At 39.5% G+C, this 14,447-nt stretch overlaps 1 non-coding gene across 1 annotated transcript; it reads right to left on the bottom strand.

Annotated features, from left to right (window-relative positions):
- Nucleotides 1-5,289: 5,289 nt before the first annotated feature.
- On the bottom strand, nt 5,290-5,397 carry LOC112718927 (small nucleolar RNA R71). Its single transcript, XR_003161253.1, has one exon. It is a non-coding gene; the product is annotated as a small nucleolar RNA R71 (small nucleolar RNA).
- Nucleotides 5,398-14,447: the final 9,050 nt, after the last annotated feature.

The following is a 14,447-nucleotide window of genomic DNA, read 5'->3' as shown; positions in this document are numbered from 1 at the left end:
TGTTTCTACGAGTCGAGTCACTTCCTTTTTAGCCACTTCGAGAATTGTGGGATTTAACTGCCTCTGAGGTTGACGGATTGGTTCAGCACCCTCTTCCAAGAAGATGCGATGAAGGCATACTTGTGAGCTTGTCTCCACAATATCATTTAAACTCCACCTTGTCACTTTCTTGTATTTCTATAATACCTCAAAAAGTCTTTGTTACTCTTGATTAGCGAGCTCTATTGCAACAATCACCGAAAACTTATGATCTTCATCAAGGATGGCATATTTTACATGAGGTGAAAGGGATTTCAATTCCTCTCTAGCTTCTTAGTGCGGTAGTCTTTCCTCTTCGTCATAAGAAACTAGTGGGATACCTCCTTCATCTTCATCCATGATGCATTTGCATCTTTGCTATATTAGCTAGTTAGTTTAAGTAGTTTTAGCTTAATTTCGTTAACTTTCTTTGAAATAAACAAGCATTTTGATGAGTTTTATCTCCATGCATTCAAGTACCAAGAACTAGGTGAATTTTGGCCAAATTCATGCAAGTAATTCAAGGAATTTATAAATGAATTAGTATGAACGAATCTCTTGAAATTGGTTGCATTGAATGGCAAAACGTTGAGGTAAGTTCTTTGGTTAATGATAGGTGGTGGAGCAAGAAAGTTTTGGAGCAAGAAGAAAGCCGCTAAGGGCGTTGCCAACTTCAACAGCACGTTGCCAATGCCATCTCCACACCAGCATTGAGCAAGTTGCCAACTCAAGTTAGCAACTCCAATGCAAGATCCTTGGCTCCATGAAGAAGAAGGGCACGTTGGCAACTCAAGTTAGCAACTCTAATGTAAGATCCTCGGCTCCATGAAGAAGAGGAGCAAGTTGGCAACATGTGTGTTAATTCCCCCTGGGTTGAGACTTGGTGAGGGTGCTGCTAACTCAAGTTGGCAACGTGCTCTTTTGCTTCCTGGAGGTCAAAATCTTTGTTCTTGTTCTTAGGGCTTAAGGATGACTATGGTTTGAGCTTTAATTTCATACCCCACTATAAACTATTATACATCGTTGGAAAGCTCTGAATGTTAGCATTCTAACGCAACTAGAAGCACTTCAATTGGGTCTCTGTAGCTCAAGTTATGCTTCATTGAAAAGGACAAGGTCAGCCTGCCAGAATCACAGGCGTTACTGGTGAACACGTCTTCATAATTCTCAAATTGGCAACGTGTATGTTGTCTTCCTCGGCTGAAGCTTCTTGTGAGGGCATTGCTAACTTGGTTTTCAAGTTAGCAACGTGTATGTTAATTCCCTCTGGTTGAGACTTGGTGAGGGCGTTGCTAACTAAAGTTGGAAACGTGCTCTTCTTCTTCCTAGAGCTTGAGTTTCACATTGGGGTTGCTAACTTGAGTTGCCAACTTGCATTGGAGTTGCTAACTTGAGTTACCAATTGATGAGCGGATAATTTGTATACTTTTTGGCATTGTTTTTAGTATGTTTTTGATATGATATAGTTAGTTTTTGGTATATTTTTATTAGTTTTTAGTTAAAATTCACTTTTCTGGACTTTACTATGAGTTTGTGTGTTTTTCTGTGATTTCAGGTATTTTCTGGCTGAAATTGAGGGACCTGAGCAAAAATCTGATTCTGAGACCAAAAAGGACTGCAGATGCTGTTGGATTCTGACCTCCCTGCACTCGAAGTGGATTTTCTGGAGCTACAGAAGCCCAATTGGCGCGCTCTCAACGGCGTTGGAAAGTAGACATCCTGGGCTTTCCAGCAATATATGATAGTCCATACTTTGCCCAAGATTTGATGGCCCAAACCGGCGTTCAAAGTCACCTCAGGAAATTCCAGCGTTAAACGCTGGAACTGGCACCCAAATGGGAGTTAAACGCCCAAACTGGCACTAAAGCTGGCGTTTAACTCCAAGAGGAGTCTCTGCACGAAATTTGCTTCATTGCTCAGCCCAAGCACACACCAAGTGGGCCCGGAAGTGGATTTTTATGTCATTTACTCATTTCTGTACACCTTAGGTTACTAGTTTTCTATAAATAGGACCTTTGACTATTGTATTAGAAATCTTTGGATCTTTAAGTCTTTGGATCTTTATATCTTTTGATCACGTTAGATCTTAGATCATTGGGAGGCTGGCCATTCGGCCATGCCTAGACCTTATGCTTATGTATTTTCAACGGTGGAGCTTCTACACACCATAGATTAAGGTGTGGAGCTCTGCTGTACCTCGAGTATTAATGCAATTACTATTGTTCTTCCATTCAATTCCGCTTGTTCTTTATCCAAGATATCACTTGTTCTTCAACTTGATGAAGGTGATGATTGACGCCCATCACCATTCTCACTCATGAACAAAGGGACTGACAACCACTCTTGTTCTACTAGCATTCGAGGCTCTAGTGAATATCTCTTGGATTCCTGATTGCACGATGCATGGTTGATCGCCTGACAACCGAGTGCTCGCCTGACAAACGAGCCAACCATTCCGTGAGATCAGAGTCTTCGTGGTATAGGCAAGAACTGATGGCGGCATTCAAGAGAATCCGGAAGGTCTAACCTTGTCTGTGGTATTCTGAGTAGGATTCAATGACTGAATGACTGTGACGTGCTTCAAACCTGTAACTTACTGGGCGTTAGTGACAGACGCAAAAGAATCACTGGATTCTATTCCAGTAGGGGAGGGAACCACACCGGTGATTGGCAGTACTATGACAGAGTGTGTGCATTAGCTTTCACTGCGAGGATGGGAGGTAGCTGCTGACAACAGTGAAACCCTACACGAGCTTGCCATGGAAAGGAGTAAGAAGAATTGGATGAAGACTGTAGGAAAGCAGAGAGACGGAAGGGAAGGCATCTTCATGCGCTTATCTGAAGTTCCTACCAATGAATTACATAAGTATCACTATCTTTATCTTTTATGTTATTTTCGTTCATCACCATATACATTTGAGTTTGCCTGACTAAGATTTACAAGATGACCATAGCTTGCTTCAATACTAACAATCTCCGTGGGATTGACCCTTACTCGCGTAAGGTTTATTACTTGGACGACCCAGTGCACTTGCTGGTTAGTTGTGCGAAGTTGTGTAATGCCATGGTATTGAGCCACCAAGTTCTTGGCGCCGTTGCCGGGGATTGTTCAAGTTTTGAGCAAGCTTTTGGTAACATCAGTGCCAAGATCCGGCAACAACATCAAGTTTTTGGTGTTATTGCCCGGGATTGTTTAGGCTGGACAACTGACGGTTCATCTTGTTGCTTAGATTAGGTATTTTTTTTCAGAGCTCTTAAGAATGAATTCTAGTGTTTCAAGGTGATGTTCTTATCATCACCAAAGCTGATTGATCTTCATCAATTTAGCTCTTGAATGCAATGTCCTGCTGAAGCTTGGCCGGCCATGTCTAATTTCTTTAGACTAAAGCTTTAGACTAACATTGCATGATTCCTGGAATTCTCATTAAGAATTTTGATACCTTTATTTTCTTTTTCTACATAGTTTTCGAAAAATCCAAAAAAATTTATAAAATCATAAAATCCAAAAATATTTCTTTTTTGAGTCTAGAGTCTCATCCTAAGTTTAGTGTCAATTGCATGTTTCTGTTCTTATTGCATTCATGCATGTGTCCTCATTGATCTTCAAGTTGTTCTTGATGATTTCCTTATTCTGATCTTTGAATTCTATTGACTTGAGTGTTTTGTGTGTCTCATATGCATTTTCGTTTTGTTAGTGTCAGTAGTATACAAACTGCTAAGTTTGGTGTCTTGCATGCATTGTCATTTGATTCTTGTTGCATTTTGGTTTGTCCTTATTATTAAAAATCCAAAAATATTTTTAATTTGTGTCTTTTCAAGTCAATAATACAGAGAATTGAAGATTCAGAACATACAGCAGAGGAATTGCACAGAAAAAGCTGGGCGTTCAAAACGCCCAGTGAAGAAGGACAGACTGGCGTTTAAACGCCAGCCAGGGTACCTGGTTGGGCGTTTAACGCCCAAAAGGGTAGCATTTTGGGCGTTAAACGCCAGAATGTATACCATTCTGGGCGTTTAACGCCAGGATGGCTAGGGGAGGAAGATTTTGTTTTCAAATCAGATTTTTTCTAAGTTTTCAAAATCTTTTCAAAATCAAATCTTTTTCAAATCAATTTTCAATCAAATCTTTTTCAAAATCAATTTCTTTCCTTTTTCAAAAATACTTATTAACAATTAATGATTTGATTGAACATTTTTTGCCTTTTCTGTTGAGGAAGGTTTTATGTTTGATTCATATCTTTTCTTGTTAGGCAAGTCATTAATTTTTAAAATCATATCTTTTCAAATTGTTTTCAAATCATATCTTTTAAAATTGTTTTCAAATCATATCTTCTCAATCACATCTTTTTAAAACCAATCATATCTTCTTAACCACATCTTTTTCAAAATAGTTTTCAATCAAATCTTTTTGATTTCTAATTTCAAAATCTTTTTCAAAAATCACTTGATTTCTTTTCCATTTCCATTTTCATTTTCGAAAATTAAGTGATGTTTTTCAAAAATGTTTTCAAATTTCCCACTTAATTTTCGAAAATCACTTCCCTCCTTCTCACATCCTTCAATTTATGGACTAACACTATCCCTTAAGGCAAAATTCGAACTCTATCTTCTTTGTTAAGTTCGAATTTTCCACTTCTGTCTTCTACTCTTCTTTTCCTCTGACACCTAAAGGAATCTCTATACTGTGACATAGAGGATTCCATATTTTCTTGTTTCCTTCTCTATCTTATGAGCAGGAGCAAGGACAAAGGCATTCTTGTTGAGGTTGATCCTGAACCTGAAAGGACCTTGAAGAGAAAGCTAAGAGAAGCCAAAGCACAACTCTCTTTAGAGAACCTGACCGAATTCTTCAAGGAAGAAGAACACATGGCAGCCGAAAACAACAACAATGCCAACAATGCAAGGAAGGTGCTGGGTGACTTTACTGCACCTACTCCCGACTTCTATGGGAGAAGCATCTCTATCCCTGCCATTGGAGCAAACAACTTTGAGCTTAAGCCTCAATTAGTTTCTCTAATGCAACAGAATTGCAAGTTCCATGGACTTCCAATGGAAGATCCTCATCAGTTTTTAGCTGAGTTCTTGCAAATCTGTGACACAGTCAAGACTAATGGGGTTGACCCTGAGGTCTACAGACTGATGCTATTCCCTTTTGCTGTAAGAGACAGAGCTAGGACATGGTTGGACTCTCAACCTAAAGAAAGCCTGGACTCTTGGGAAAAGCTAGTCAATGCCTTCTTGGCAAAGTTCTTTCCACCTCAAAAATTGAGTAAGCTTAGAGTGGAAGTCCAAACCTTCAGACAGAAGGAAGGAGAATCCCTCTATGAAGCTTGGGAAAGATACAAACAATTGATCAGAAAGTGTCCCACTGATATGCTTTCTGAATGGAGCATCATAGGTATTTTCTATGATGGTCTGTCTGAACTGTCCAAGATGTCTTTGGATAGCTCTTCTGGAGGATCTCTTCATCTGAAGAAGACGCCTACTGAAGCTCAAGAACTGATTGAAATGGTTGCAAATAACCAATTCATGTACACTTCTGAAAGAAATCCTGTGAACAATGGGACTAGTCAGAAGAAAGGAGTTCTTGAGATTGACACTCTGAATGCCATTTTGGCTCAGAATAAAATATTGACTCAACAAGTCAATATGATTTCTCAAAGTCTGTCTGGGATGCAAAATGCACCAAGCAGTACTAAGGAAGCTTCATCTGAGGAAGAAGCTTATGATCCTGAGAACCCTTCAATAGAAGAGGTGAATTACATGGGAGAACCCTATGGAAACACCTACAATCCTTCATGGAGAAATCATCCAAATCTTTCATGGAAGGATCAACAGAGACCTCAACAAGGTTTCAACAATAATAATGGTGGAAGGAACAGGTTTAGCAATAGCAAGCCTTTTCCATCATCTTCTCAGCAACAGACAGAGAGTTCTAAGCAGAATACCTCTGACTTAGCAACTATGGTCTCTGATCTGATCAAAACCACTCAAAGTTTCATGACTGAAACTAGGTCCTCCATCAGAAATCTGGAAGGACAAGTGGGTCAGCTGAGCAAGAAAATTACTGAACTCCCTCCAAGTACTCTTCCAAGCAATACAGAAGAAAATCCAAAAGGAGAGTGCAAAGCCATTAACATGGCCGAATTCTGGGAGGAAGAAGAGGCAGTGAACGCCACTGAGGAAGACCTCACTGAACGTCCACTGACCTCCAATGAGTTCCCCAATGAGGAACCTTGGGAATCTGAGGCTCAAACTGAGACCATAGAGATTCCATTGGACTTACTCCTGCCATTCATGAGCTCTGATGAGTATTCTTCCTCTGAAGAGGATGAGTATGTCACTGAAGAGCAAGTTGCTAAATACCTTGGAGCAATCATGAAGCTAAATGACAAGTTATTTGGAAATGAGACTTGGGAGGATGAATCCCCTTTGCTCACCAAAGAACTGAATGACCTGTCTAGGCAGAAACTACCTCAAAAGAGGCAAGATCCTGGGAAGTTTTCCATACCTTGTACCATAGGCACCATGACCTTCAAGAAGGCCTTGTGTGACTTAGGGTCAAGTGTGAACCTCATGCCCCTCTCTGTAATGGAGAAATTAGGGATCTTTGAGGTACAAGCTACAAAAATCTCACTAGAGATGGCAGACAACTCAAGAAAACAAGCTTATGGACTTGTAGAGGATGTTTTGGTGAAGATTGAAGACCATTACATCCCTGCTGATTTCATAGTCCTAGAGACTGGGAAGTGCATGGATGAATCCATCATCCTTGGCAGACCCTTCCTAGCCACAGCAAAGGCTGTGATTGATGTTGATAGAGGAGAGTTGATCATTCAAGTGAATGAAGAATCCTTGGTGTTTAAGGCCCAAGGATATCCCTCTGTCTTCATGGAGAAGAAGCATGAAGAGCCTCTCTCAAAACAGAGCCAAACTGAGCCCCCACAGTCAAGCTCTAAGTTTGGTGTTGGGAGGCCACAACCAAACTCTAAGTTTGGTGTTGAACCCCCACATTCAAACTCTAAGTTTGGTGTTGGGAGGTTCCAACACGGTTCTGAGCATTTCTGAGGCTCCATGAGAGTCCTCTGTCAAGCTAGTGACACTAAAGAAGCGCTTGTTGGGAGGCAACCCAATGTTTTATAATTAATTATTTTCTTTTGTTATTTTATCTTTTTTTTGTAGGTTGATGATCATAAGAAGTCACAAAAATAATGAAAAAAGCAAAAACAGAATGAAAAACAGGAAGAAAAACAGCACACCCTGGAGGAAGATGCTGCTGGCGTTCAAACGCCAGTAAGCCTAGCAGTTGGGCGTTTAACGCCCAGTCTGGCACCATTCTGGGCGTTTAACGCCAGAAAGGGGCACCAGACTGGCGTTAAACGCCAGGAAAGGGCAAGAACCTGGCGTTAAACGCCAGGAATGGGCACCAGCCCGGCGTTTAACGCCAGAAATGGCTCAAAACGTGGATTTTGATGCCATTTGGTGCAGGGATGCCTTTTCCTTGACACTACAGGATCTGTGGACCCCACAGGACCCTACCATCACTCTCTCTCTTCTTCCCCCATTCACCAATCACCTCAACACCTCTTCCCCAGAAACCCCTCACCTATCAAATCCTACCCTTCTCTTCACCACTCATATCCATCCTTCATAAATCCCCACCAACCTCACCCTTCAAATTCAAACCACTTTCCAACCTAAACACCACTTTTCCCCCTCTTTGGCCGAACACACCACCATCTCCCTCTTCCTCATTTCTTCTTCTTCTACTCTCTTCTTTCTTCTTTTGCCCGAGGACGAGCAAACATTTTAAGTTTGGTGTGGTAAAAGCGTTGCTTTTTCGTTTTTCCATAACCATTATGGCATCCAAGGCCGGAGAAACCTCTAGAAAGAGGAAAGGGAAGGCAAAGGCTTCCACCTCCGAGTCATGGGAGATGGATAGATTCCTCAAGGGATGAATTTTCCTCCACAAAACTATTGGGAGCAACTAAACACCTCCCTAGGAGAGTTAAGTTCCAACATGGGACAACTAAGGGTGGAGCATCAAGAACACTCCATCATCCTTCATGAGATTAGAGAAGATCAAAGAATTATGAGGGAGGAGCAACAAAGACAAGGAAGAGACATTGAGGAGCTCAAGCACTCCATAGGATCTTCAAGAGCAAGAAAGAGCCGCCATCACTAAGGTGGACCCGTTCCTTGATTTCCTTGTTCTTTATTCTTCTGTTTTTCGAAAATTTATGCTTATGTTTATCTATGTTTGTGTCTTATGATCATTAGTGTCTTAGTGTCTATGCCTTAAAGCTATGAATATGAATCCATCACCTTTCTTAAATGAAAACTGTTTTTATTACAAAAGAACAAGAAGTACAGGATTTCAAATTCATCTTTAAAACTAGCTTAATTAGATTGATGTGGTGACAATACTTTTTGTTTTCTGAATGTATGCTTAAACAGTGCATATGTCTTTTGAATTTGTGGTTCATGAATGTTAAAATTGTTGGCTCTTGAAAGAATGATGAAAAAGGAGACATGTTACTGAGGATCTGAAAAATCATAAAAATGATTCTTGAAGCAAGAAAAAGCAGTGAATACAAAAAAAAAAAAGAGAGAGAAGGAGAAAAACGAAAAAAAAGGGGAGAAAAAGAAAAGAAAGAAATAAAGTTGTGATCCAAGGCAATAAGAGTGTGCTTAAGAACCCTGGACACCTCCAATTGGGGACTTTAGCAAAGCTGAGTCACAATCTGAAAAGGTTCACCCAATTATGTGTCTGTGGCATGTATGTATCCGGTGGTAATACTGGAAGACAGAGTGCTTTGGGCCACGGCCAAGACTCATAAAGTAGCTATGTTCAAGAATCATCATACTTAACTAGGAGAATCAATAACACTATCTGGATTCTGAGTTCCTAAAGAAGCCAATCATTCTGAATTTCAAAGGATAAAGTGAGATGCCAAATCTGTTCGGAGGCAAAAAGCTACTAGTCCCGCTCATCTAATTTGGAGCCTAGTTTCATTGATAATTTGGGGTCTATAGTATATTCTCTTCTTTTTATCTTATTTGATTTTCAGTTGCTTAGGGACAAGCAACAATTTAAGTTTGGTGTTGTGATGAGCGGATAATTTGTATACTTTTTGGCATTGTTTTTAGTATGTTTTTGATATGATATAGTTAGTTTTTGGTATATTTTTATTAGTTTTTAGTTAAAATTCACTTTTCTGGACTTTACTATGAGTTTGTGTGTTTTTCTGTGATTTCAGGTATTTTCTGGCTGAAATTGAGGGACCTGAGCAAAAATCTGATTCTGAGACCAAAAAGGACTGCAGATGCTGTTGGATTCTGACCTCCCTGCACTCGACGTGGATTTTCTGGAGCTACAGAAGCCCAATTGGCGCGCTCTCAACGGCGTTGGAAAGTAGACATCCTGGGCTTTCCAGCAATATATGATAGTCCATACTTTGCCCAAGATTTGATGGCCCAAACCGGCGTTCAAAGTCACCTCAGGAAATTCCAGCGTTAAACGCTGGAACTGGCACCCAAATGGGAGTTAAACGCCCAAACTGGCACTAAAGCTGGCGTTTAACTCCAAGAGGAGTCTCTGCACGAAATTTGCTTCATTGCTCAGCCCAAGCACACACCAAGTGGGCCCGGAAGTGGATTTTTATGTCATTTACTCATTTCTGTACACCTTAGGTTACTAGTTTTCTATAAATAGGACCTTTGACTATTGTATTAGAAATCTTTGGATCTTTAAGTCTTTGGATCTTTATATCTTTTGATCACTTTAGATCTTAGATCATTGGGAGGCTGGCCATTCGGCCATGCCTAGACCTTATGCTTATGTATTTTCAACGGTGGAGCTTCTACACACCATAGATTAAGGTGTGGAGCTCTGCTGTACCTCGAGTATTAATGCAATTACTATTGTTCTTCCATTCAATTCCGCTTGTTCTTTATCCAAGATATCACTTGTTCTTCAACTTGATGAAGGTGATGATTGACGCCCATCACCATTCTCACTCATGAACAAAGTGACTGACAACCACTCTTGTTCTACTAGCATTCGAGGCTCTAGTGAATATCTCTTGGATTCCTGATTGCACGATGCATGGTTGATCGCCTGACAACCGAGTGCTCGCCTGACAAACGAGCCAACCATTCCGTGAGATCAGAGTCTTCGTGGTATAGGCAAGAACTGATGGCGGCATTCAAGAGAATCCGGAAGGTCTAACCTTGTCTGTGGTATTCTGAGTAGGATTCAATGACTGAATGACTGTGACGTGCTTCAAACCTGTAACTTACTGGGCGTTAGTGACAGACGCAAAAGAATCACTGGATTCTATTCCAGTAGGGGAGGGAACCACACCGGTGATTGGCAGCACTGTGACAGAGTGTGTGCATTAGCTTTCACTGCGAGGATGGGAGGTAGCTGCTGACAACAGTGAAACCCTACACGAGCTTGCCATGGAAAGGAGTAAGAAGAATTGGATGAAGACTGTAGGAAAGCAGAGAGACGGAAGGGAAGGCATCTTCATGCGCTTATCTGAAGTTCCTACCAATGAATTACATAAGTATCACTATCTTTATCTTTTATGTTATTTTCGTTCATCACCATATACATTTGAGTTTGCCTGACTAAGATTTACAAGATGACCATAGCTTGCTTCAATACTAACAATCTCCGTGGGATCGACCCTTACTCGCGTAAGGTTTATTACTTGGACGACCCAGTGCACTTGCTGGTTAGTTGTGCGAAGTTGTGTAATGCCATGGTATTGAGCCACCAAGTTCTTGGAGCCATTACCGGGGATTATGAGAGTTGTGAAAAAGTATAGTTCACAATTTCGCGCACCACCAATGTACTTTTCTTCTTCAGGGAGCCAAGGATCTTGTATTGGAGTTGCTAACTTGAGTTGCCAACTTGCATTGGCGTTGCTCACTTGAGTTGCCAACGTGCTCTTCTTCTTCCAGGAGCCAAGGATCTTGCATTGGCGTTGCTCACTTGAGTTGCCAACGTGCTCATATTTAACTTAGTAAAGGAATGGTGATGCAAAAGGGGAAGGACATTGCTAACTTGGGTTAGCAACTTGCTCAATGCTTGGGTGGTGATGGCATTGCTAACATCTTCACTTTCCTTCCTCCTAGCTCCAGGGCTTCCTTGCTTCATGAGTTGTTTCCATTGGCATTGGCAATGCCCTGTTGGAGTTGGCAACGCCCTTAATGGCTTCCTTCTTGCTCCAGGGCTTTCTTGTTTCATCACCTATCATTAACCAAACAAAATACATCAAAGTATTGCCATAATCACAAGATAATGCATCATTCATAGCATCAAACAATTCTTTGCATAAATCTCATGAAAATGCACAAAATTAACAATGTTTGATTGAATTAAGACAAGAATAAATTTCTTATCCAAGGACTTACTTATTGCCTAAGAAAATACATGAAACCAACCTAAAGCATACAAAAAATGGCTAGTAAAACTAGCCAAGATGCCCTGGTATCACAACACCAAACTTAAATCTTGCTTGTCCCCAAGAAAGAAAAGAACTATGCATAAAGACTTCTTAATTGGAATGTATTGAAGAATTGCTCATGATGCCTTAGTGGGTGAAGTGATTAAGTGATAGTTGGGTGAACTCCAATTTATATGCTTATGCAAGGATTTTAGTGCTCATTAGTCCTTACATTTTGGATGTCTTAGAAATTAGGACTTTTGTTTAAATGATATTATAGAATATCTTTATAGATTGTCACCTTTGAAGCATCACTTATTTTCTAGAAATTTTTTTTCTTTTTGTATCTTGGTCTTGACTCTAGGTGTCATGTCTCAAAGCGGCTTTTTAAGATAAGCTTTCAATCAATACTCCCAAACCAGTTGATCTAAGGTATTAGATGTTGAAGCACCCCTTAGGATTTACTTGCTCAAGCCTCTCTCTTTGACACAAATCTACCACAAGCATTTGACTAGGACATTAACTCTTTGAGTTCTTGTTTCTTCCTATTAATTGATGCTTAGAGCCTTGGACCTTATTCTTTGTTTTTCTATTTCTTTTGTTTTCTTTTATTGTTGCTTCTTGGATCAATAGATGTTTAAGAATTTTCATAATACTTCTCTAAACTTCATTTCCTGCCTATGAGCTCCCATGCAAGTTTTCACAAACATGCAACCTCAATACACAATCATACAATCAGAACCACCACCTCTCTTAATCTTTTGCTTGCCCCAAGATTTATAAAAGTCTTCAATATTTTCCTTTCAAAAGAGTGATTTCTTTGTTGCATTCTTAGAGATATTGGGTGCAAGTAAAATTCAAGATGATAATCATGACATCACAGCAATATGTTACAAATCTGCAATCAAGCTATGCTTATTCACAACACACATGCATACAAAGAAAATAGAAGACAATCATGCAATTGAATACAGAGAACAAATAAGAGGAAAAAGAACTTTACCACCTCAAGCAACAAATAAAATAGTGGTGATTGGTTTATGATGGGTCATGAGTATCTTAAACAATAAAATGTGAGTAATGCATGTGGTTAAGCAAGCAAAATTAAGAAAAATACAATAAAGGCACAAGAAAGAGAATAGAGACAATATGATTGCATGAATAAGTGGTGTGTATGATACTCTGCATGGAAAATGAGTGGCATACTAAACTTAGTGTGACACTTTCACTTGGAATTGATGCAAGTATCTAGTAAATATTGGAAACAAACTTTGTTGCATAGCAACACCAAACTTAGAATGCAATCATATGTCAATTTATTTGAAATAAAACTAAGCAAAGGAAACTGTTGTATGTTAATAACACAATCACCAAGAGAAAAGATTGTCACAAGTAAGGGTTTCTTGGTGAGACATTAACACAAACAGTAGGGGACAATAGAAGAAAGTATTAAAAACAAAGAAATGACTAAAACAAAGAGAAAGAAAAAGTGTCTAATCTAGGTAATCAACCACCGGTAGATTGTTAATCACAATTAATCCCCAGCAACGGCGCCAAAAACTTAATACGTAAAAATTAAGAATTTGCACGTAAGACTACCGGCAGGTATACTGGATTGCATCAAGTAGTAAAACTCACCGGAGTGAGGTCGATCCCATAGGGATTGGAGGATCAAGCAACTTTAGTATGATGATGAGTCTAGTTAAGCTAACAAGTAATTATTTGAGTGAAAGTTGATTAAGAGAATGTAAATTGCAAGAAACTTAAAGAGCTGAATATAAATTGCTTGAAACTTAAATAACAAGAGATTTAAATGACATAAAACATAAATTGCAATAAAGTAAAAGTGCAGAATTGTAAAGAGCAGAGAAGTAAATTGTGAGTAATTGAAAGCAGAATATAAATGGCAGGAATGTTAAATTGCTAGAAGATAAAAGGGAATTGGGTAGTAGGTATTCAAAATAGCTAAAGATAAATAGAAATGAGAATTGATGGAAGAGATCACTAGGGATCAGAGGTGTAAATTCTCATGAATTGATGATGATCAATTCCTTCTCAATCATGGGGATAAATCCATGGCGGATTGTGAATAATTGAGTCCCAATCTCTTGGTGACTCAATTTCTCTCAACACAATCAATTTCTACTCTCGTGATCTAATTGTTCATGAGAAGAGATGAAGTTCTATAACTAATCCTTCATGCCACACAACTCTCAGGATCTTAACCAAGGGTGGTTACATCTCACATACCAACCCAAAGTATATCAATCAAGAGAATTATGAAAGGATGAACTCTAAACTGAATTCTGTGACTTCTTTCTCAAGTTCCTCACACAATTCAAATAAATTCAATCCCCCTCTCAGTAGTAACTAGATCTGAGAAAAGCAAGAGTTTCCTCTTGGAAAAGCCCACTTGAATTGAGAAGAAAAGAAAGATATCAATTCATTTAAACAAACAGAGCTCTTCCCCCTAGTGAAAATGGGATTTAGTGAATCATTGCTACAATTACAACTACAGTTACAAAATGGAAATTAAACTAAGTGTAGAGAAGAATGAAGAAGAAGAATTCCGAAAACTGAAATTCAAAGCTACAAGAAAACAAAATAGATGACCGGTATGCTCCCCAAAATGCAGTAAAAAGGTAAAAGTAAAAGTCTAGTCCCAAAAAAAAAGTCCTTTCCAAGTACAAACTTTCTCCTATTTATACTAGTCCTTAGGATCCTCAAAAGGCCTTCAACCATGCATCTCTGAAAGGTAATGGGCTCTGTCTATGATGGATCCAGCAGCTCCCAATTGAGAATGCATTCCTTTCAGGAAAACAGAGAGCTTGTACACATGCTTCAGCAATTCTGGCCCATCGAGCACGTTATTGGCAAACACGCCTTTGTATTTTGCAAGTTGGCAACGTGTGTGTTAATTCCCCTTGGGCTGAGACTTGGTGAGGGCGTTGCTAACTCAAGTTGGCAACGTGC

This window comes from Arachis hypogaea, chromosome 10, assembly GCF_003086295.3.
Source record: "Arachis hypogaea cultivar Tifrunner chromosome 10, arahy.Tifrunner.gnm2.J5K5, whole genome shotgun sequence".
Taxonomy (NCBI): Eukaryota; Viridiplantae; Streptophyta; class Magnoliopsida; order Fabales; family Fabaceae; genus Arachis; species Arachis hypogaea.
The sequence above is the reverse complement of the archived record's forward strand: the minus strand, read 5'-3'. Positions and strand labels throughout refer to the sequence as shown.